The following is a 22,195-nucleotide window of genomic DNA, read 5'->3' as shown; positions in this document are numbered from 1 at the left end:
GAAGACTCATGAGTAATGAGTGACTTTCATAAACATGAGTCAGTGTCAGAGAAGGAGCCCTCTCTCCTGTGGTCCTCCTTCAACTGGCCAAGTCAGAAGGACCAGCCTAGCTGCCAGTGAAGCCACGCCAGGTCAGATCCTCCGGCTTGGGAGGTGGGGAGCACACAGTCTCGGCGGCCTGGCTCATTAGGCGGAGGGAGTCTCCGCCCCTTAGTGGATCCTGAGCCAGTGTTCTGTGCCTGCATCCTTTGGGGAGAACCTTGAACCAAGTCTGACGGGAGCCCCCACCCAGAGGAGCTATTAAGTCACGAAAAAATGGGATGTGCAGGTCCGTGGAGGGCTGGAGCTGGCAGGGCGTTTGCAATCAACGGGGCCAACGCTCTTAGTCACAGATCTGGAAAATGGGGCCCGGAGAGGCCAAGTGAGTTACTCAAGGACCCATCACCCTGTGAGTTAGAGGAAGCCAGGGGTCAACCCCGCGTGTCCTGGCTCCCAGCCCACCATCTTTTCCCTTCTCACCATCTTGCATTTAAGAGGAAAAGAGTTGTTCCTCAGTTTGTCTTCACAGCATCCCTGTGAAGATGGCGGAGAAGGGACTGTTTCTCTGTTTCCTAAGAGAAGACATTGAAAGCCAGAGTCGCTTTGCTGAGATCACTCAGAGACAGACCATCAGACCCTCACGTCAACGATGGACACCATGCATGATGGGAGAAGACGGGAGAAAGAATCAGGCTGGCCGGGGCGTGGATCCCTAATCTTTGCCGACCCGGACTGGGGCTCCCAGAAGTCTAACCTTCAGGGTCCCAGGGGCTGGGCAACTTTTTAGGGAGAAGAGCCTCGTCTGACTTGGACAAATCCACCACTTAGGGTTCAAGTCCCCAGGAACTAACCCTGTCCCATTTCCAGAAACCCAGTCTTCTGCGTACCTCTGAGTAACTTAAAAAAGCTAATCTTGAAGACTCCCAGAAGCTGTTCATCAGCACATCCCAGCACCTCACGTCTCTGCCCGCCTCACGCCCCTCCCTGCAAACGGACGCGCAATATGGGACCGAGGAGACAAGCTGTCCAAAGATCTTCCCGGCTGAGACGTGGCTGAGACCTTGTCCGGTGTCTCTCCCACTCTGTCTCTGGCTCAGCTCTCACCATGGCAACCTGCCTGGCAAGGAGGCCCTGTTCAACGTTCCTTGATGACCCAAGGTTTTCACCTGGTGGCTGAACAGGGCTTGATTTGGGTCTCCTCGGAGCCACGAGGTCCTCGAATGGAAATGGAGGCCTGATTGCGCCTGGGTGAGAAACTGGGGGGTGGGGGGTGGGGGGTGGGGTGGAAGTTTGCCCTCCCACCCCCGGATGCCGGCCCTGCCCCATCTCTGCGAGCCCTTCATTCAGTCTCTCAGAGAGTGTCCGAGGTCGCCCCCTGCAGACCGGCCCCGGTGGTGCAGGGATGAGTCTGATTGTGGTAAAGGAGTTCCCAGCCAGGGAGGAAATGGGACCCAGGAGGCGGGCTCAGAGCCGGGAGGAGGCTGCCCTGGCCGGGATGTGTGCCTGCCTCTCCGAAGTCCACCTGGGGGCAGGCGAGGTCAGGGAAGGCTTCTCAGAAGAGGTGATGGGAGCCCAGGAACGAGGTGGGAGTCTCACCTTGCCATGAGAAGGAGGAGAGGAGTCCGCCAGGGGAAGAAGGTGGGCACCGGTTGGAAGGGAACCGAGAAATCAAAAGCACAGAGGAGTGCTTGGTGACGCCCCCGTACTCTGTTCTTTTTTTTTTTTTTTTTTTTTTTTGCCATCTGTTATTTGGGAGCCAATCCGTACTCTGTTCTGAAGCCTAGAGCGTGCTCGAGTACCAGCACCTAGAAGGTTCTAGAGCCCAGAAAATTGAGGAAAGCTTGGGGAGAGGGGGGCTGGAGAAGGTGGCGGGAACCGGGTGGGGCCTGAGGAGGACCGGGGATGTCCTCCAACCGTGCCAGGGCGGATGGGGCGGTGGCAGGAAGGCAGGCGGAGGTGAAAGAGCCAGAGTTGGAGACCCCGAGGCCCCAGAGCATCAGTCTCACGGGCACTTCCTCTCTGTGCTGCTCTAGACCCTTCCAATGTGAGCTCTCGCTCAGCCCTCCCCTCAGCCACCACTGCACCCCTTCTACAGATGGAGGAACCGGAGCCCGGAGAGGCCCGTGGACGTGCGGGTGCCAGGAGCTGGCAAGCCAGAGGCGACGCCCCGGAGGCGGACCTGATGCCCTGCAGGACCTCATCTCAGGCCGACCCTGCCCTGCAGCCCAGTTTCCACCTGGCCCCGAAAGAACACATTCCTCATTTGCTTCCCAAATTCCCATCAGCATCTGACAACAACAACGGCCACAGAAAGGCCCAGAGGATCTGATGCATGCTTCGAGGGATGCCAAGTTTTAATGGTGCCCAGCTGTGCGGAGGGCCTGGCCGGGGACCCGGGCCCGGGGAACCAGAGGCCCGTGACTCAGAGGGGCTGGGTGGGAGCGGGTGAGTCAGGGCCCCGGGACAGCGAGCTGCCATCTGCCCCGGGAGCTCCTCGCGGGAGGGAGCGGGTGCCGGGACGGGCCGGACAGGCCAGGTAAGGGCCACTCCTGCTGTGCCTCGGTGACTTTGGTCAACCCCCTCGCTCCAGCACCGGTCCTTTCTGTCCCCAGAAAGCTTCCCATCCTGGGTGTCCTCCACGTATCTCCGGGCGGCCTGGAGTGGCGGTTGGGGCAGGCACAGCTTTGACCGAGAACCCCACCGTTGCTTCCAAAGGAGAACATCCAGGAGGAGCTTCTCAGGAAGCTGGAGCCTCAAGGACATTCGTCCCGTCAAGAGCTCTGGGCCACCGGAGCCTGGCTAACGAGGCCACCCTCTCTGGCAAGACAGGCTCCAGAGAATCTCCGGGGGTATCTGATAAAGGGAGAGTATCTGACCCCCCGCCGAGACCCTTCCCTTCTTTTCCATAGTTGTCTGGCCACCAGATGTTCTGTATGTCATGTAAATTGTGGCCCAAGTTGGTCCCTTTGCCTGGGGTCCCCAAAGCACTGGGTGCGGGCAGAGATGCATGGGAGGGGCAGGGGGAGGGGGGAAGGGGACATATCCCAGCCCAGACATGAGACCTGAGATGGTCCTGCCGTGTCTAGAGAGCCGCTCCACAGACACACACTCTGGGTCACGGGTCCCACAAGGCCCTGCCTTGGGCCCCTCAGAAGGTCCCCAGCCCAGTGCGCTCAGGAGCCCAGGGCAGTGTGCAGGGCAGAGACGGTGAGAGCCCAGATCACCTGGGAATGGAGAGGCGGGCACTTGGGAGGGGACTAGAGGGCGTGCACCACAGCAGGGTGGGGAGGCAGCCGCCGCGGAGCTGGGAGCAGAGGACACGGAGACCCCAGGACGGGCCAGGGAGGAGGCGGTGCTTACAGACGCAGACCCAAGCAGAGACCTGTCTGTGTCAGCCGGCCCCCCCTTCTTCTCCCTCCGCAAACAGCCCCTGTGCCCCTGACGCAGGGGTGGCTGTGGGCTCTCCCCGCCCGTCCAGTGCCTGACCTCCTAGACCACCAGTGACACGCCCAAGGAGGATACTCAAGACCCGGCTGGGCCGGCCACCATCCTCCCCGGGATTGGTCGGATGGCAATGGGGGACAGGAGACCCTGTTCTCTTGATCTCAGGGCTCCCGGGCTGTGTCTCCCCAGCGACCACAGTGGAAGAAAGCAGACGTGCGGTGTGGGAAGAGAAGGAGCTACACGAAGTCACGGACAGACCTGGAGGCCGTGGCTCTCGGTCCGGCTGTCTCGCTCTGCTCGAGGCCCTATGTGAGGCCTTAAGCCACCGGTGCTCCTCTTTGGACGAGACTCGGCTGCCAGTTTGGCGACCCAGCACACAGTGTCACACGCAACAACTAGTTGGGATCGGGTCCCCCCAGCGTGGCACGGACCCCACCCGTTCGGCTTCCTGTCTTTCTCTGCCCCCCTCCCCATCAGAAGTGCAGAGTGCATCACACTTAAGTCATCCGGGTTTGGTGGCCCATGTTGGCCCGACCCAGCCCGGATTCTAGGAGGCGGCAGTGACCCAAATCAGGGGGGTGGCAGCATGTGGTTCTAAGTGGGTGAGCGGCCAGAAGGTGGGGCAGGACTGACAGCCGGGGGCACCAGCAGGAGGAGACAGGTGAGGGCCAGGCCTCCACCCAGCAAGGGGCAAGCGGTACACGATGTTTATTCATTAATTCCCCGAGTATTTGGGGGGCCTCTACGATGCGCCAGGGACTGCTGGGGGCGCGAAAGGCACCTGTTGGATGAGGTGGGCGGGGCTCCTCTCAAAGCTTACGCTGTGGGGGGAAGGGCAGCGAATAAAGCTGTCCTGTGGCGGGTGGGGGCAGACCCTTGGGTGGGGGGAGGGCGGTGGACATCTGAGCAAAGACCTGACTGAAGAGAGAGAGGGAGAGGTACCCAGCCCCCGTCCGTGCTCTGGCCTTGCCAGACAGGAAGCTGTGCTCCCCTCCCTCCCCCCTCGCCCCCTGCCCCAAGCAGATGAAGGAGCCCATGGCCCGGGGCTTTCTGGAAAGAGCTCAGGGTCCCCCAGCTTGTGTGCAGGGGGGCAGATTTATACCCAAGCACGCCTGACTTCAAAATGCACGCTCTTTCAAAGCAAATCTACCAGAGCTCAGGCGGTGAGCCAGGCTCCCAGAGAAGAGGTGGGGTGGGGGGTCCACTAGCTGGGAGCCTCCTGCTGACGGCCTGCAGGGGCCCCAAGGGGGCAGGTCCTGCGGGGGCAGAGGACGCCCCCGCCCCATCGGGCAGCCCCCAGCTCACAGCCAGCCCTCCTCCCGCCGCTGAGGGTGGCGTGTCCAGTGGGGTTCCGATGTCAGACGCGGTGGGAGTCCTGACACCCCAGCGTCCCAGCACCTGTCATGTGGCAGGACGGCACCTTCCCCCACCCCCCTCCCCTGCCCAGTCCGCCCCGCTTGCACGTGCACGGGAGATGTGAGCCACGTTCCTTCCTTGGAACGGGAACTGGGGCCGGGATGAGTGTCCAGAGTGGAGAGGCAGCCTCTCGGCCCCGGACAAGAAGAGCGGGAAGGAGATGGCGGCAGATGGGGCCTCCGCAGGCAGAAGATTCCAGATCGGGGCTGAGGTCACCGACAAGCCTCCTGATGGCTGGGAACGCGGGCCGTGGATGCAAGGCGGCCGTCCCCCGCCTGCTGGGGTCTCCGGGAGACACTGCAGGGCGGTCAGCTTCTTGGAGTCCAGGCGCGGCTCCCTCCATCGGTGAACTGACACGGGATGAGATGCGCAGCCAGTTTGGGGAAATCTGAACGCTGAAACTGGCCTCCCGTCCCCGCGTCCGCATCCAACTGACCCGGTTGCCGGGGAGATACTGGCGGTGAAGCCCTCGTAAGACAAACGGGGGACCAAATCCCAGCCCAGCCCCAGGCCCCCAGAGCGCGGCCGTTGGCGAATCATTTCGGAGCGCTCCTCCTTTCTGTGGAAATCGGGGTGACCGGATGGGCCCCGGAGGGCTGTCCCGAGCTCACAGGGACACCGGCCCCGAGTAGTCTGAGATGCGTCACACCCCGAGCACGGTGGTGGGGGGGATTGTCGGGGTCCAGCACGTGAGGGACGGAGCCCAGATTCCCACAGACACACGCGGGAGCAATGGCTCTGCTCCTCCCGCCGGATGTCGCGTAGGTGCTGACCCCGAAACGAAACGTGATTCTCTGAGGTGGACTCAGAGAAGGATGGTTTCTGCAAAGGTCTCCACCCCGCGTCACCGCCCACAGAGTCCCAGGCCCGGTTGGGATCTGGGAATATCACCGCAGACAGCAAAGCTCCTGGCAAAATTGTAGCACGTGCCTCGAAAGAACCCCCAAATGGGGAGGGCCCCCTGCGTGCAGGTGACCCAGGGGAAGTCACCTCTCCCCGCTGGCTCTGGTTTCTCCAACTTTCCTATGGGCACACGACAGACGCTGAGGCCCAGGCAGGTGACATCAAGAGGCAAAGAGGGCCCAGGATGTAAGACAGCGGATGTTGGGGTGGTCGACACGCTGGCCTCACGTACAGGGGCCGACGTTCCTATTCAGCCTCTCTCTGCCAAGCAGAAGTGCGGGTCCAATGGCACCAAATCTTCCTGCTTCTTCAATTTTTGTTTAATGTTTCTTCCGTTTTTGAGAGAGGCAGAAACAGAGTGTGATCAGGGGAGGGGCAGAGAGAGGGGGCGACACAGAATCCGAGGCGGGCTCCAGGCTCCGAGCTGTCAGCACAGAGCCCAACGCGGGGCCCGAACCCACGAGCCACGAGATCACGACCTGAGCCGAAGTCAGAGTCCCAACCGACTCAGCCACCCAGACACCCCTTCCTGCGTTTTCGAAAGAGGCTTAAAATTCACATTTTTATGCGATGGCTCCAACTTTTAAATATTAGCAGCTCAAGTCTGTGGTTTTGGTATTTTTTGTCTTGTCTTGTTTTGTGTTGTTTTGTGGAGACCCTATATGCTTCGAAGTAGGCCTATCTTTGCGGGGTTGACCCACAGCCTGCAATCACGCAGGGTCCTGGGAGTCCTGCCGGCCAGGTAGGGTCCTTCTGGGAGGAGAGAAGGTCCTGGCAGGTGTTGGAGGAGGGAGGAAGGGCAGGAGAAGGAGACTTGTCTTTCTGACGACCAGGATGCGATCTCAAACACCTGCAGCGGCCAGGCAAATGCCAGCAGTGAATGAATTTCTGTTTTACTAGGGCTGGGAGCCCCCACATGCCTGGCGGTTTCCCTCACCCTGCCCATGGCTCTGTACTGGGCCCTCCATTAAAGCGCGCCTCAGTGGGCCCCTTTCAGTGGAGTTTGCTTCCTGCGTGACATAACGTTACGAGCTAAAACTCTCTCAGGTGCCCAGATGAGGGAAGGAATACTCTGGGTACAAGTCCCATCTCTTTTCCTTACTGTCTATGTCACGTCTTTCTGTGCCTCGGTTTCCCGATCTGCAACTCCAGAGAGCTAACGGACAGGATGCCTCATGATAACGTCGAAAGCATCCAGCCAAGCCTTCTCTGCCAACGGGGTAACTGTGAGCCTGAATTTAAGCAACAGTAGTATCCACACAACGATGGCATTTTCCGGAAGGGAACGGCCGACAGTCTTTAGACAGTGACTTGTTGGTTTCTGAACAAGGCCTTGGCCTGCTGTGCCCCACCCCCTGCACCCCCCTCCCCCCTGGGCCGGCTCTTCCATTTGGAGGGTAGACATGAGAGGCGAGAAGAACGCGGTGGGTTTTCCTGGGGCCGGGGGGTCAATCCAGCCACTCTGCCATCTTGGGTAATTCCCTCTCTGTCCCTGGGCTGTTCCCACCCCTACATGAGAAGGTTCGCCCGAGGGCCTCCATTTTCCTACCAGCTTCTCCAGGCCAGGGGTCCACGATGACCCCTACCTTCTCTGGCCAAATGCCAGTTCTTCTGCACACTCTCTACACCACTTTATCTTAATTAAGCATAAAAATTGGGAAATTCCAAGCTAAGCTTTCCTGAATTGTGTGGGTAGAAGAAATGTTTAAATCTCCTTTTTTGGCCGAGTCTTTGCAAGGCAAGCGTTTCCAAATGTTTGGCCCAGTCCCTCTGCCTGAGCCTCCCCCTCACTGCCTGTCCTCAGGAGGAAGGCTCCAAAGATAAGGGGGGAGGGCCAGACCTTGACCAACCAGGAAGCTGCCCAGCTGACCGCGGATGACCCATTGGCTGGGTCTCCCCAACACCTGGATGACTGACTGTTATTCTGGACTTCTTCTGCGCCAGATGTGTTTGGCAACTACCCACAGTCAATCAGGGGGTTTGGGTTTGGAAAACTGGAGATCGGCAAACAAAAGCAAAGAGTGAGAAGGGTGAGGCCTGGTTAGAAAATATTGAAATTCACCCTGGTTTCCTTCCAGGCCAAAGAACAGGCTGTTCCGTGGGTTCCAGGGACGGTACAGGAGTGAGGGAGCAGGCCCTGATATCTGGAGGGAGGCTGCTTGACCGCCATTTTGTAAGATTAGTGAAACCCATCGGCTCTACCTTTCCAGGCCTGTTCACCTGAAGGAGCAGGATCTGAGGTGAACGGTGTAAGGGAAAGACCACCACTTTGGGATCAGACCCAAATCTGGGTTTGGAACCCAAGATTGTTCCTTTCCAGTTGGGTCACTTAGTCCTCCTGACCCCCACTGAAAATGGAGACAAGAGCACCTGCCTCACAGAATCGGTGTGAGGATTCGAAAGAGCCACTTGGGGGCGCCTGGGGGGCTCAGTCAGTTGAGCATCCGACTTCGGCTCAGGTCATGATCTCGCAGTTTGTGGGTTCGAGCCCCGGGTTGGGCTCTGTGCTGACAGCTCAGAGCCGGGAGCCTGCTTCGAGTTCTGTGTCTTCCTCTCTTTCTGCTCATACTCAGTCTCTCTCTCCCCAAAATAAATAAAAGTTAGAAAAAATTAAAAAAAAGAGAGAGATCAGCTTGGCTGAGTGTACAAATGGACAGGTAAGCCATACCTCACTCACTGGCAGCATAACACAGAGCTCCAGGGACTAGCACCCAAGAGTGTCAGAAGCTCAGTTGAGAGAAAAACCAAGTCTTGATGGGGGAGTTCCTGGAGACAATATCTCTCTGTTCTCTCTAAATTTTACCCTGCTCAACACCTACCCTCCCCCCCCCCCACCATCACAAAAGGCACTACTGGCTTTTTCATGCCGGGGTCACGACATTTGCCTGCCCTGGGGAGCCACGAGGATACGGTTGAGGACACTGCCCCCTGCTTCGCACCGTGTCATCCTTCTGAGGCCCCATGGGGGGCGTTTCTCGCCATCGCAGAAGCAGAAATCGTTGTGTTACTCAGCCCAGGACCGGCTTCCGAGAAGTCGGTGTAGTGCTGCCCGTGGACCCCAAGCATGGTGGAGTCTGCACCGGCTGAGGGATCAGAACTGAATCCTCAACCCGCTCTGCCAGGTCTCCTGAGCCCTACTGTCCACGTCCTGGGGACCACATTCATCCGGGATGCCTTGGATTTTTTTTCAATCTTCTTTCCTCTTTGAGCTGAAATTTCTTTCTCCACTTGTTTTTTTTTTTTTTTAAACCAAGTTGGATTTTGAGTGTTTTTTTAAGTCACTCTGGACCTTCTGACGACAAAACGGGAGATGGATTGTTAGATTCTAGCCACACGGGGAGATGGAGAAATCAACATGGGCAATGCCACATGGTGGATGGTACTCGACGTATGTTGCAACACGCTTTTCTGCCTGTCCCTTCTCCCGTGCGACAGAAGCCACCCCGACTGGCACATGAGCTCGTGAAATGGCTTTCCCTCCACAGACCAAGGATCTGGTAGGCCCGTAGGGCAGTCCTGCTCACGTCCATTGTCTCAGGTTTCCCTGGTCCCACACGGTGTCATCCCAAGATGTCACACGGGATGTAGCGTTAGCTCAGGAATTGTCCTCTCCATGCCCGGTGACATTTTGTCCATCAGAAAGCATCCACAAAAATCTATCTGGCTGGTCATCGGCTCTGCGTCTGGTTTTCCTCTCTGCACAGAGTGGTGGCCAGTGGGGTCCCCCCAGGAGGAGATAAGGGTCTGCAGTCAGCTGAGGCAGGGCCTGATGTGAGCTGGGAAGCCCCACTTCTATGACGATCTGGGTAGAGAGTGGTGGGGTCAGCTGTGAAATTCTGGGAGGGCCCAGATGGGCCCAGCCCATCTCTTTGCCCATCACACTGCCCACCTCCCAGTGAGGGGTGGGGGTGACAGGTTGGAAGGGCTAGGGATGTAAGGAGTGCCCATCAGTAAATATTTATTGAGCACCTACTCTGTGCCAGGGCACTGGGGATCCATCAGTGAACAAGATAAGCCCAGTTTCTGCCCTCATGGAGCTTATGCTCTAAAGGAGGGGTGGGTGGGGGGGGGTGGAGTAAGCATGAAATAAATAGGTAAGTAAGAAAAATAACGATCATGAGAACGCAGAGAAGATGGGTTGTTGAGACAGTGCCTGGGTGGATAGGTACTCAAGTTTCAGCGGTGCGAGCGTCCAGAAGAGACGCGTCAGGGGGATGACAGGAAAGGAGCGTCAAGACGTGGTCGAGGTTGTAAAGAGGTCACCGGAGTGGAGGGACTGCGCAGCCAGCGCGGGAGGAAGGGCCGCTGGCCTGGATGCCAACATCCGTCCTTCTCCATCATCTGGAGGGGGATCCAGGTTGAAGGGTGGAAAATGCCGGTGACATACTGTCTTGATTTGCAGCTGCACATGACGCGGCCGTGAGACAGCTTCTTGGACACCCCCGCCTGGCCGGCTCCAAGCCGGGAACCTGCCTACTGTGTGCGAGGCCTAGCCTGTCGCCCGAAGCTGCCAAACAGCTGTCAGCTGGTAACAGAACCAAATGTTTCCACTAGTCAGAACGTCCAGCCCTCTCCTCAAGTGGAGGGGAAAAGCAGGCTCTCGATTTCAACCCAGAAAGGGACGGACAGGTTGGGGGCCAGCTCCGCAGACGGGTTGTTTGACCACCTGGCCACCGGGCGTTTACAAATAGAGAAATACACTCCTGAGGCTCACTTGAAAAGTTGCATACGTTCACATCGGCAGCTCTACAACATGAGGTTACGGTTCAAGAAACTCACACTCCACACCAGCCTGTGTTTCCCTCTGAGTGAAGGGGAAAGTGTGCAGTTAAGGGCAAGTGACAGCCTCCAAGTGAACACAGGGGAGTCAAAAGAGCTAGGTGACTGGCCTCTCTCTCTCTCTCTCTCTGCCTCTGCTACTCACCAGCTTTGTGACCCTAGAAGAGGCAATTCACTCCTCTGGGAACAAGGAGATGCCCCCCACCTTCCCCTCACCCACTAACGGTTGCTTTATGGATCATTCAAGTCAAAATGACTCGAGGGGCCCTGGGTGGCTCAGTTGGTTAAGCGTCCGACTTCGGCTCAGGTCATGATGTCACTGTTTGTGGGTCCGAGCCCCGTGTTGGGCTCTGTGCCGACAGCTCAGAGCCTGGAGCCCCCCTCGGATTCTGGGTCTCCCTCTCTCTCTGCCCCTTCCCCACTCGCACTCTGTCTCTCTCTTTCTCTCTCAAATATAAACAAACATTTAAAAAATTAAAAGAAAAACAAAGATATGAGAGTGCTTTGCAAACGGTAAAGTGCCAAGGAAGAAAAGTCATTTTTAGGTAACAACCTTTGAGTCAAAGCATTTTCAACCTTGATCCTTCTTGCAGCTTCTGTCCTATCTTCCGGTCACCATTTGATTCGTTTTACTTCCTTTTAGGATTGCTGGGATAAAAATCGAAGGTGTTTACGAAGAGGCTGGCTTTAAAAAATAAGACAACCAAGTAATACTTATTCCAAGATAAACTGTAATGGCGGCCGATGGTGTCCGGCCAGACCCCACGCACCAGGGCGGGCACCCGCCCCACTCACCGCTGTAATGGCGGCTGCTAATGGCTCTCAGCTGCCCCTTCTCTGGAGAACTGCCCTCTGAGTTTTGGAATATATTTGAGGAGTTACACCCTGTCCCCATGCTGGCCAGGGTCTGCCCACAGCCAATTTCTGACTAATACATGTAAACAAAGTCTTGTCCACCTTGCCTCAAAATGAGACACCCCAGAGCTCCCCATGGGGTCAGGCTGAGGATAGACGTTAGCTGAACCCACTCCTTTGCCAAGCTGCCCTGTCTCTCACTATGATGGACTTTGTCCGAAAGCATTCTCTCAATGTGTCGGTTGCACGAGCATCCTTCTCTCATGATCTGCTCCTGGGGAACCCAAGCCAACACATTCGGTACCAGCTTTTATCCTAGTAAACAGATCCTCAGGACAGAATCTGGGTCTCTTGTCAGCCAGAGGGTGATAGTACCCCGTCCCCTGGTAGTAGGGGCAATTCCCGGCAGGCTGTGGCAGTGCGGTGGCCGAGGACTTTGCGTTGACTGGGACAGTACACAGGTCAGAAGGAGACGCATTAGCCTGTGAAGTTTGGGAGGTTCAGGAGAGGGAGTAACTATAACAACTGTGCAATCGAATGACTGTTGCTGATGTCACCGATGATGAATTGAAGGGAGAGAAAACGATACACTCAAATTGACTGATCTCCAGTGAAGAGCCAAGGGCCGCCTGGGTGGCTCAGTTGATTAAGTGTCTGACTTCGGCTCAGGTCATGATCTTGCAGTCCATGAGTTCGAGCCCCGCATCGGGCTCCGTGCTGACAGCTTGGAGCCTGGAACCTGGTTTGGATTCTGTGTCTTCCTCTCTCTCTGTCCCTCCCCCACTCACGCTCTGTCTCTCCCTCAAGAATAAATAAACATGAAAGAAAGAAAGAAAGAAAGAAAGAAAGAAAGAAAGAAAGAGAAAAGCGTGGGTTAAAAAAAATAAAAATAAATAAAATAAACAAACAAAAATAAATAAACAAATAAGTCAAATGTGGGGGGTCAGAGGATGCCCTTGGCAGTGTTTCAGAGACCTTCATCTCACAGCGTGAGGACAGACTGTGCTGAAGTCCCCACACAAGGATTAATTGTCAGGCAGCGGAGGATCGGAAAGTTCCGGTGAGTCTCCTATGCCAATGTCAGGGCAAGGAAAATGTTAACTCTCGACCCTTGGACTGAACACACCTGAGTAGGTGCAGCCAAGAACTTTGAAGTTCCCTCGAACGTTCTGACCCTGAATGGCCCGTCCCCCTCACTAGAAGGTCATGGGAGTCCCTGGCTGGAAAACTATGCAGGAGCCCTCAGGTGGATTCCTCCTCCAAATCTTCTCCACCTCCTCTTCCAGCCGTGAGACCAGTAGTTGGGGTTAATGTCAACATGACCCAACTGGGGAAGTGCTAAGTCTTCCAATGGAGGAGAGGGGTACTATGTCCAAAATAAGTTTCAGGACTGGCTAACGTGTCGGAACAGGGAGCTGCGTCTCACTGGGACTACATGTGAATGTATTGGATCAAGGAGGTGGAACCGAAATCTGGATGGGGAGGATTTTGTTGACATGGGGCACTCTTCTATCGCACAGGATTTAATGTCTTGACAAGGGACCCAGGAAATGATTCCACTACATTATTCTTAGAACTTTGACCTCATTATATGAAGTAGAGATTCCAGACTGTGATGGAAGATTCCAGAAGAAGAGATCAAAAGACTAACACAAGTGAGCATCGTATAACATGTCTATACATCACGCCAGAAAGCCCAACACCTGGCTGTGTTGGAAAGGCTTAGAGGACCCTGCGATGACCAAGGCCATTTGAAATGCCCTGGTATGAGAGGCAGAGGCATCCCTGAGAAGTTCCACAGCGGTGGAGTCCTCTGTAATCAGGTCCGATGGTAAGACATGCTGTTATAAATTGGGCTACTTGGTTGCAGGGGTGGGGGCGGGGGATGATAAAATCCCCAAAGAGCAGAGAAAGGTGGCAGCATTTAACTGTTGGAAACAAGATGGGAATAATTACCTTAAACAGGCAACTGAAGGTTCCTAACCCACAAATATCTGTGGATGTATCTAATAAGACGTGGTGTTCCTAAGGCAAGATAACTAGGAAGCCCCCGCCCAAAAAAAGGGCATCAGTTAATAAATTAATATATTATCAAAAGAGATCAAGCAGAAAGAGGACCAGAAGGCTGATGTCAGCCACTATGATTTACAAAAAGTCACGATCCCTTGCTCATTTTTAAGCATGGATTCTCAAGAATCTACCTTTATTTTTTTTTTTTTTAAGAATCCACTCCTTAAAAAAGAGCTTGAGTCCCCATGAGGAAGGACCGTGTAACACCACAGCAAGGGTAAACAGAAATGACGTACCAAGATCTTCTCGAAAGGAACCAGTGGCCACTTGCATGGCTAGTCTTACACGGGGGGAAAAGAAATACCCATATCTTTGGAGGCTGACACTGCAAAGTGTCAAGGCGTTATCACAGCTCCCCTCTGAGGGTAGAGGCGTACGGGAGTCGGGCCAGGCCTCCGGTAAAACTGGCGGGTCATGGTAGATGACAGTAGATGACCACAAATGTAACCAACTGGCTTCTCCAGCTGCAGACTCCACGCCAGACACTGCCTCTCTCCTCGAGCGGACTCGGACCAGCTTCTGATACGTGGATTGTAGCTACTGACGTGCAGAATGCGTGGTTTTGGGATACCTGTCAGGGGAAGGGATCAGAAACAGCGTGCATTCGCATGGGATGGACAACAGCTTTGTCACTCACAGTACACTCACAGCTTTTCCCCAGATCTTAATTGTGTCCCATTCTGTCACCATGCAAGTCGAACGTACCTCAGGATCTGGACATACCTCAGAATGTCCTATTGATCCCCCACACTGATGGCACCGTGCTCAATGGACACAAAACATGAGCTCCGGAGGTAAGGACCACCATGTAGATGACGTCTTCAGGGGCCCGGGGGTCTAGGGTACGCTGGGACATCCCCTCAAAATGAGGCACAAGCCATTGCCCCTGCAATCGAGGAAGAACCACGATGGCTGGTACGCTACCTTGGTACACGTACTCTACGTTTTAGAGTCGGCATATTCCACTCTTGGCAATACTGTGTCACCTACTTCTCAGGTGGCACGAGAGGCTGCTAGTCTGAGTGGGACCCAGAGCAAGGAACAGCTCAGCAGCAGTTCCGGGCTGTGGTACGAACAGCTCTGCTGCCTGGGCCACATGGGCCAGTAAATCTGCGCTTCTAAAGGTACAATGGCAGGAAAAGACACTGTGGGGTCACTGACAAACTGTACTAAGAGAGCCCCAGTGCAGACCCCTAGGACTGAAGCAAGGCCATGCCATCTGCAGAAGAACACTCGAGACCATTTGGAGAGTAGGTCCTGGAATGCCAATGGGTCCTGATGGGGTGTCTGACCTCAGGATACCAAGTGACTGTGCAGAAGGGCTGTCTTCTGTGCTGTCTGTCACATGCAGAATGCTGTCCGATTCATCAAGCCGTGGAGTCAAGGGTGCCCCATGGCAATCCTTCATGAGATAGAAGTGATACATCTGACACTGGGTTTAAGCAAGTCCAGAGGTACAAGGATGTTGGACAGACAGGTGGCACAGACATCCATGGCACCCCAGCTCGTACTTCTTATTCGTGGGTGGTCCCTAAGACTGATGGACGCCTGAGGATATGGTCGATGGGTAGGTCAGTTCAGAGCATTGGTGGGAGACAAAATGGACTGCCTTCACCTATAGCTTGACTCAAAGATGGCCCTGAAAGACAGAGGTGAGGAAAAACCCTCCAAGGGCTCATGAGCTTATCTACTTGGTTTGAAAGGACAAGTGGGCTAAGGTAAGGATTTACATAGACTCATGGGCAGTGGCAATGGCTCATCTGCTTGGTCAGTTTCCTGATGTCCACAATGGGAAAAATGATGCTGCGATTGTTGTGGCTGTGGTTTGGCACAGTCCGTGCCCTCGAGGAACTCATCACCGCGTGAGGGAGACGCACAGGCAAACAGACAAACACAGTGCAGGATAGAAGATGCTAGAACTTTGGGTGAAGCACAGTGACCCTGGGGGGGGATCACTCTCCTGGAGATGCTCTCCTGGAGGAGAGGGCAGGCTCTCCTGGAGATGAGCCTACGTTTACCAGGTGGAAGGGAGAAAAGATCATTCCAGACAAGTGGAACAGCATGCGCCAATGCACTGAGGCATGAAAGTGTTTTCAAAGCATTGTAAGCTGTTCAGCATGGGTGGGAGGCAAAATAAGAGGTGTGGGTAATGGAGGGGGGGCAAGTCAGAGAGGAAATTGCGCCAGACAGATGGACGGGCCACCAGGTCATGAAAGACCTTCAGGTCATGCTCAGGGTCAGGGACAATGTCCTGCTGGGATTGAAGACACTTTGAAGGGAAGTGTCCTGACCTTAATGGAAATGCCTGTAACCTGAGTGAAACTGGTCTTCCTTCCATAAAAATACAGACCTTATTTTTACCATAATGGATAGCGAGGTGGGACCCTGCACCCATTCCTCAACCACTCTCATGTCTGCCAACTACAGTTATGAGGGCTGAGAGCCACCTCTCTCTGCTCTCGGGTCATGAAACTAGAGCCACACCACACCTGTAGGTGTGGGACCTTTACCTAAATCACTTAAGAGCACCATAATGGGCTCAGGAGGCCTTACATGGCCCATGGCCCCAAGCCCCACTGCACAGCAGCCATGTGGTTTGGTGAGGAGTCACCACCCCCCACCCCAGCTCTGAGGGTGGAACTTGATCAGACAAAGCCAATTAAAGACCTCCCACCCTCTCCCAGCCACACTGAATAGCTTAGAGGGGGCAAGTGACTTGAGTTAGCGCCATCACAATAAGGCACAAGACCCCCATTTGGTGGCTGAGAAAAGAGAAGCCCTTTGTCTCCCCCAGACTCAAAGGAGAAAGCATGTAGCTCCAGGAGCTTCTGGCAGCCACCTGGCTTCTCTGAAGGAAGCCTATCGGAGGACAAAGCCAGCAAATGACACCCAGCGCAGGTGAGACAAGGAGACTCACAAAGAAAACGGAGCTTCGGGCTGCTGATTTAGGAACTCTGGACCAAACAACCCTGACATCTGGTCTACCTCTGAGCTCCATTACGGATGCGCCCCACCCTTATGGGTGAGTCAAGTGGAAATGAGCTTTCTGATGTTTCCAACACATTGGGTATTCATCTTACAGGACCTTCTCAACATCACATCATCACCAAGAGAAGGACAAATCAGAAGCCAATTCATTGAGTAGCGATGTCAGTCTTCCCTGAACAATTCTGAAGGAGCAGCAAAAGAGTTCCGTGACACAAGTAGAGTAAGACATACTCTTTGCTCTTCTGTCCCCTAATTCAGTGACCATTGCCATTCTCCGCCCCCCCCACCCTACTTTCTCTCCATTGGCCCAGCTTTCCCGTACACCCTACCCCTCACCCTGGGCTGCCAAACAGAAGCCTGACAGATGCCAGGGCAAGTCAGAGCCCTCAGAAGGCGGAGTGGACAGGAGGATAAGGAATGCCAAAAAGTTTAGATTTCATCCTGGTCTCTGCCTCCCTCTTTACAAAGGATCCTCCTCAAAGAGGGCATCCTTGCAACCCCCCCATTTACTTTATGGAAGAGTATAAAGAAGAACCAATCATGGATTTCTTTGATCATCCCCTCTTGCAAACATCAGCCAGAATCCAGTCCTTTGTCATGAGATCCCCCAAGTTCAAGGCAGAGTGGGACAGTGATACACACGAGGTCAGGGGCTACATTGTGCCCTGGTTGGCCCAAGGACACAGTGAGTCAAGTGATCGCCATGATCCCTGAAGACACAGGTCAGGAGGAGGGGCTCTGGAGGTGAGCCATATGGATTCAAACCTGGCTCTGTCATCTTTGCTGTGTGACCTTGGACAAGTTATTGACCTATCAATAGGTCAATAGTTTCCTTGCCTGTGAGACAATGATAATAGCTATCTGGCTGGTGTGAGAATTAACAAGTTAATGCACATAAATGGCTTAGAACAGTTCCTGGCACACAGTGAATCCTCAGTCAACATTAACCGTAATTTGTGAAGATTCTGGTCTGTGGCTCTTGGGTATCGACTCAGGGAGGCAGCTAGTAGGTGGGGAACAAGGTGACCCCATAAACTAGTACTAAAATGAGATCTGAGGTTGATATACCATCTTCCACTGTTTAAGCACTTTTGGGTGCCCTCAAAAGTATCCTGAGACAAGGGTTGGGTGCAGGTAGTTTATTTAGGGGTGTCAGGAAACAGGGAGGGGGGTGATGGAGCAGGGAAGATGGAGAAGCCTATATAAGCATTATCAAAGTGGGTAATGGGAATTCAACTCGTCCAGGACCTTCTGAGAAGTATGTGGGAGGCCTCTGTACTGAACTGAATAGTGTTCCCCCTAAACTCATGTTCACCCAGAACCTCAGAATATGACCTTAGTTGGAAGTAGATCTTTGCATATGTAATTGCTTCAGTTAAGATGAGGTCATACTGGAGTGGGGGGGGGGGGGCGCTAAATCCAGTGACTAGTGTCCTTTTAGAAAGGTTATGTAAAAAGCACATGGAGAGAAGAATGTGCCATGTGAAGACAGAGGCAGAGATTGGAGAGTTGCATCTAGAAGCCCAGAAACACTAAGGACTTCGGGAAGCCACCAGAAGGGAGAGAGGCATGGGACCACTCCTCCCTCAGAACCTCCAAGAGAGAATCAACCCCGCCAACACCTCGATCTCGAACTTCTGGCCTCTAGAACCACAGGGCACTACTTTTCTATTGTGTTAAGCCCCTCAGTTTATGGAAATTCGTTCTGGCAACCACAGGAAACTAATACAGCCTCCCATAGCTGCCCGGCCACAGGGCAGGAGCAAGGCATCTCTGCCCAAGCCCGCAGTGCCCCCCTGGTTGAGTGGGGTTGACCATTTTCCTGCACTTCAGGGATATACTTGCAAAAGGGCCAGGGGGGTGCCAAGATACTGGAAAAGTCCCCGGCACAGATGCGGAAGGATCCCCAGAGCTGACTGGAGCAGGAATGCCTCAGAGCGGGGGTGAATCTGAGCTGGGAGAGAACTGGGGGCTGTGGGTCAAAATCAGAGGGGTCCAAGGGGATGTGACGCAAGTCCCAGAGATGTCTGCTACAGTCACCACCATGGCCAAGGGGGTGTGGGGGGCTGTCCCTCCACGTTTACTCACACTTCCTGCTGGGAGTTTCCCAAGATTGCCCAGGGTTACTTTCATTCATTCATTAATTCATTTATTCATTCATTCATTCATCCCGCACACACTCTCTAAGCTTCCGCTCTGGATTAGGTCCAGGAAGACACCAATGGCTAGATCTGGCCCCTGGGCTCCACCAGCTCCCAGTCCAGTGAGGGGGGCACTCAGATCTTCATGGCACAATGGAGTGAGCTCAGTGGTGGTTGCAAGCAGAGGAGGTCACGGGAGCACGGAAGGCAGACCGAGCTCGGCCGGGCCTGGGGGCTGTAGGCAGGGAGGGACGGCAAACAAGTCTTTCCGGTGCAGATGATGCAGGCGGGGGGAAGAGCATTTGACAGCACAGAGGGCGTGGTGTGGCAGTGGGGAGTGCGCATGAGTGGGGCACCCTGGCATCGGCTGGCCCCCAGCGGCCCTGCCTGCCCACCCTTCCGGGAACAGCAGCCCCTGTTGCCTTGCACAGTGTCCCTCTCCTACTCCGTGAGGCGGTTCTGGGGCTAGAATCCTGGCACCCCACCTCTCCCGGCTATGGGGCTGGACCCAGAGATGGACATGTGACCCAGGCGGAGCTAACAGAGTCCTCGCCTGAGACCTCGCCTGGGTCCGCCAGAGGTAACCTCTCTCCCCCTTTTATCTTACTTGGCGGGTGCTGGGAGCGGCCTGTGACTCTGCCCTCCCCCGTCCCTGGCAGAAGTTCATGGACACAGGTAGACGACGGGGCCAAAGCAAGAGAAAGGCCAAGGAGAGACAAAAGGATGTCTCCCGGTCATATCTCAGGCCAGTTGCCCTCCTGGCCCTTCCCAATCTCACGTGTACACCTCTTTTATGTAAGAGAGTTGGTGTTGAGTTTCAGACCCTTCCAACAGAAAATGTCTGTTTTGTGGGTTGAATTGTGACCCCCCCCCCGTGACCTTTTAAGTGAGAGTTTTGTGGGTTGAATTGTGGCTCCCAAAGGTATGGCCACCCAGAAGCTCAGAGTGTGACCTTATTTGAATGTTTTTACAGATACAATTAAGGTAAGAATCTTGAGATGAGATCACTGGACCTTAATCCAATGACAAGGTCTGATTAGGGCAGAGGAGGAGAAGGAGCAGGGGGAGACAGAGAGAGGGCCACATGAGGATCGAGGTAGAGACAGGAGCGGTGCAGTCATAAGCCTGGGGACACCTGGAGCCTGGAAGCCAGGAGGAACCCCGGCCTGGAACCTTCCGTGGGAGCACAGCCCTACTGACTCCAGGACTGGGAGAGAAGAAGCTTCCGTTTCAAGCCACCCAGTTTGTGATCATTTGTTATGGCGGCCACAGGAAACGGATTCTGCGGGCATCGTGCAAAAAGCCCAGGAAGGATGTGAAGCAGGTGAGGACAGGATCTGCCGGCTCATGTCTGAGGCCAGGTGCCACTCCCCAGTGAGCCTGGTTAAGACTGGGTGACTCAGTCATTTATTCATCTGACTCCTGGGTTCAGCTCAGGTCATGATCCCACAGTTCATGAGTTTGAGCCTTGCACTGGGCTCTGCGCTGACAGCATGGAGGCTGCTTGGGACTCTCCCTCTCTCTCCCCCTCCTCTATTCCTCCCCCCGCCTCAAAATAAATAAATAAATTTTAAAAAGAAAAGAATAAATGTAAGACTGTGCAAACAGCTATCAGACATCGCGGTTAGCGAGGCAGGGAGCGGGGATGGGGCCAAGATGGGCTTTGTTGTGCTGACTCTTCTCCTCTACAGAAGCAAGGCGCTTCCTGTGCACTGCAGAGGCTCCTGACCTCAGCCGTGTCCGATCCCAGCCCGGGCGGAGGGGCTCTGCCCAGCCTCAGGCATCGGAGCCCTGACAGAATCACGTCTCAGTGATGCTCCACCCACGCTGGGCTCAGGTGCCCGGCTTGTGCCCACACGCAATAACACCGCGTGAGTTACAGCGTCTGACCAACGGGGTCAGGAGCCAGTGGAAACATGGCCCTGTAGTCTTCCCTGGAAAATCGTTCCGAGCCAATTCTCACAGAATAGACGGAGGCAGTGGGGTAAACAGTCCCACATGGTGGGGCCGGAGTACCCTTCACCCGGCTTCGCTCACTGTCCCCCGTGGCTGCCCCCTGGGACACATGCCTGGCAGAATGCTCACACAGAAGCCTCTGTCTCAGGCTCTGCTTTCTGGGAATCCAGCACACGTGGTTGTGAAGCAGACCGGTTCATCCATCTCTACATCCTGCTGCAAACGTTCTTCGGGGCCAATGCCACTGAATAGCTGCGTATGAAATAAATCCTGATGAAGCCATTCTCATGAGTGCCCCTTAAGTTCAGTGACTGTGACGGGGGTCAATCGTTTCTGGCACCATAAGGTGGAGGGAATTGTGTCCAGCAGAACTTCTCTCAAGGGTAGTGTGGCTGGAAAGAATCCCAGGAGGAGACGCATGGACTAAGGAATAAGTCCCACCACCACCACCACCAAGGCAGGTGTGAGGATCAGTGGAAGGTGGCAAATTCTCACCTAAGTAGGGAGGGCCCAGTCAACTGCACGTGTTTTGATTTACCCTGTGAAGTTTGGGCCAGAGTGCAATTGTTCTGACCGCCAAGGAGATGCTGAGGCAGGACCTGGGGCCCTTCTCCGTGCCACCCACCTCTCCCCATAAACACCATGTCAATATCTACAGAACACCAGTTGGAAGGTCAAATTGTCAGCGTGCTCGGGGCTGAGACTCATTTTCCCCGTCTTCACAGAGATTCTTCCCTTTTAATATCCTGTAGCATGGTCAAGACATGACAAAAACTTCCTATTCAGAGTTCTCCCTAGAGGCCAAAGGGTTTCAAAAGGGAATCAATGTGGAGAGTAACATAAAAGTCCCATATCTCAACAGGCTATGGCATCCTGGCTGCTGTCTGCCTCCATCTATGCCCATGGCCCACATCACCCAGCCAGCCACCCCTGCCTGCGACAGACGCTGATAAGAAGACATACAGGCCATCACCTCCTCCGGCCACCCCAGGCCCACCCTCCGAGGTCCAGCTTCCCAGCCAAGGACCCAGCTCACACACACACACACACACACACACACACACACACCAGAAAGAGGCAGAGCACAGAATTCATGGATGACCCTTTACAGTAGATCAAGGAAGTACCCTTAGCTCTTCTTACAGGACAGGAAACAGGATCAGGATTGGAAGACAAGTCCTTGCCCCATGCACGCCACAGTGCACAGTGAAGCCACGGTTGCAGACTGCAGAAACCTCACTGCCTCCCTGTCATCGGAAAAAATAAATAAAAAAAATAAAATAAAATAAGCACACACAATTTTTTTGGCCTCGCTGCCCCACACCCTTCTCATGTCACCACTTAATATTCAAATGTGGAGAATTTCCACACTGGAGAATAAAAAAGTCCGAAGATTTTCCCTAGAAGGCCTCGGAGCTTGGTTTCTCACAAATGGCCCCAAGGATGGAAAAAGTCTCCCAAATTGAGACTGGCAGGAAAGTGGGGCCCACTTTGTCTGATATTTCTTCTCTCCTTTCTTGGCACCCGTAGGCTTAGCTCACGCCAATGGAAAAGTCCCAAGTGCCAAACAGTTCTCAGATAATCTGCACGCAGAAAAAAAAAAA

The 22,195-nt window shown here is 54.6% G+C and overlaps 1 long non-coding RNA gene across 1 annotated transcript; it reads left to right on the top strand.

Moving 5' to 3' along the window:
• The first annotated feature begins 13,128 nt into the window (after nucleotides 1–13,128).
• On the top strand, nucleotides 13,129–19,936 carry LOC121034481 (uncharacterized). The gene is made up of 3 exons (XR_005792457.1): nucleotides 13,129–13,267; nucleotides 16,589–16,714; nucleotides 19,295–19,936. It is a non-coding gene; the product is annotated as an uncharacterized LOC121034481 (long non-coding RNA).
• Nucleotides 19,937–22,195: the final 2,259 nt, after the last annotated feature.

This window comes from Herpailurus yagouaroundi, unplaced genomic scaffold, assembly GCF_014898765.1.
Source record: "Herpailurus yagouaroundi ecotype Mexico unplaced genomic scaffold, PumYag 28, whole genome shotgun sequence".
Taxonomy (NCBI): domain Eukaryota; kingdom Metazoa; phylum Chordata; class Mammalia; order Carnivora; family Felidae; genus Herpailurus; species Herpailurus yagouaroundi.
This window is presented reverse-complemented; position numbering and strand designations above follow the sequence as displayed.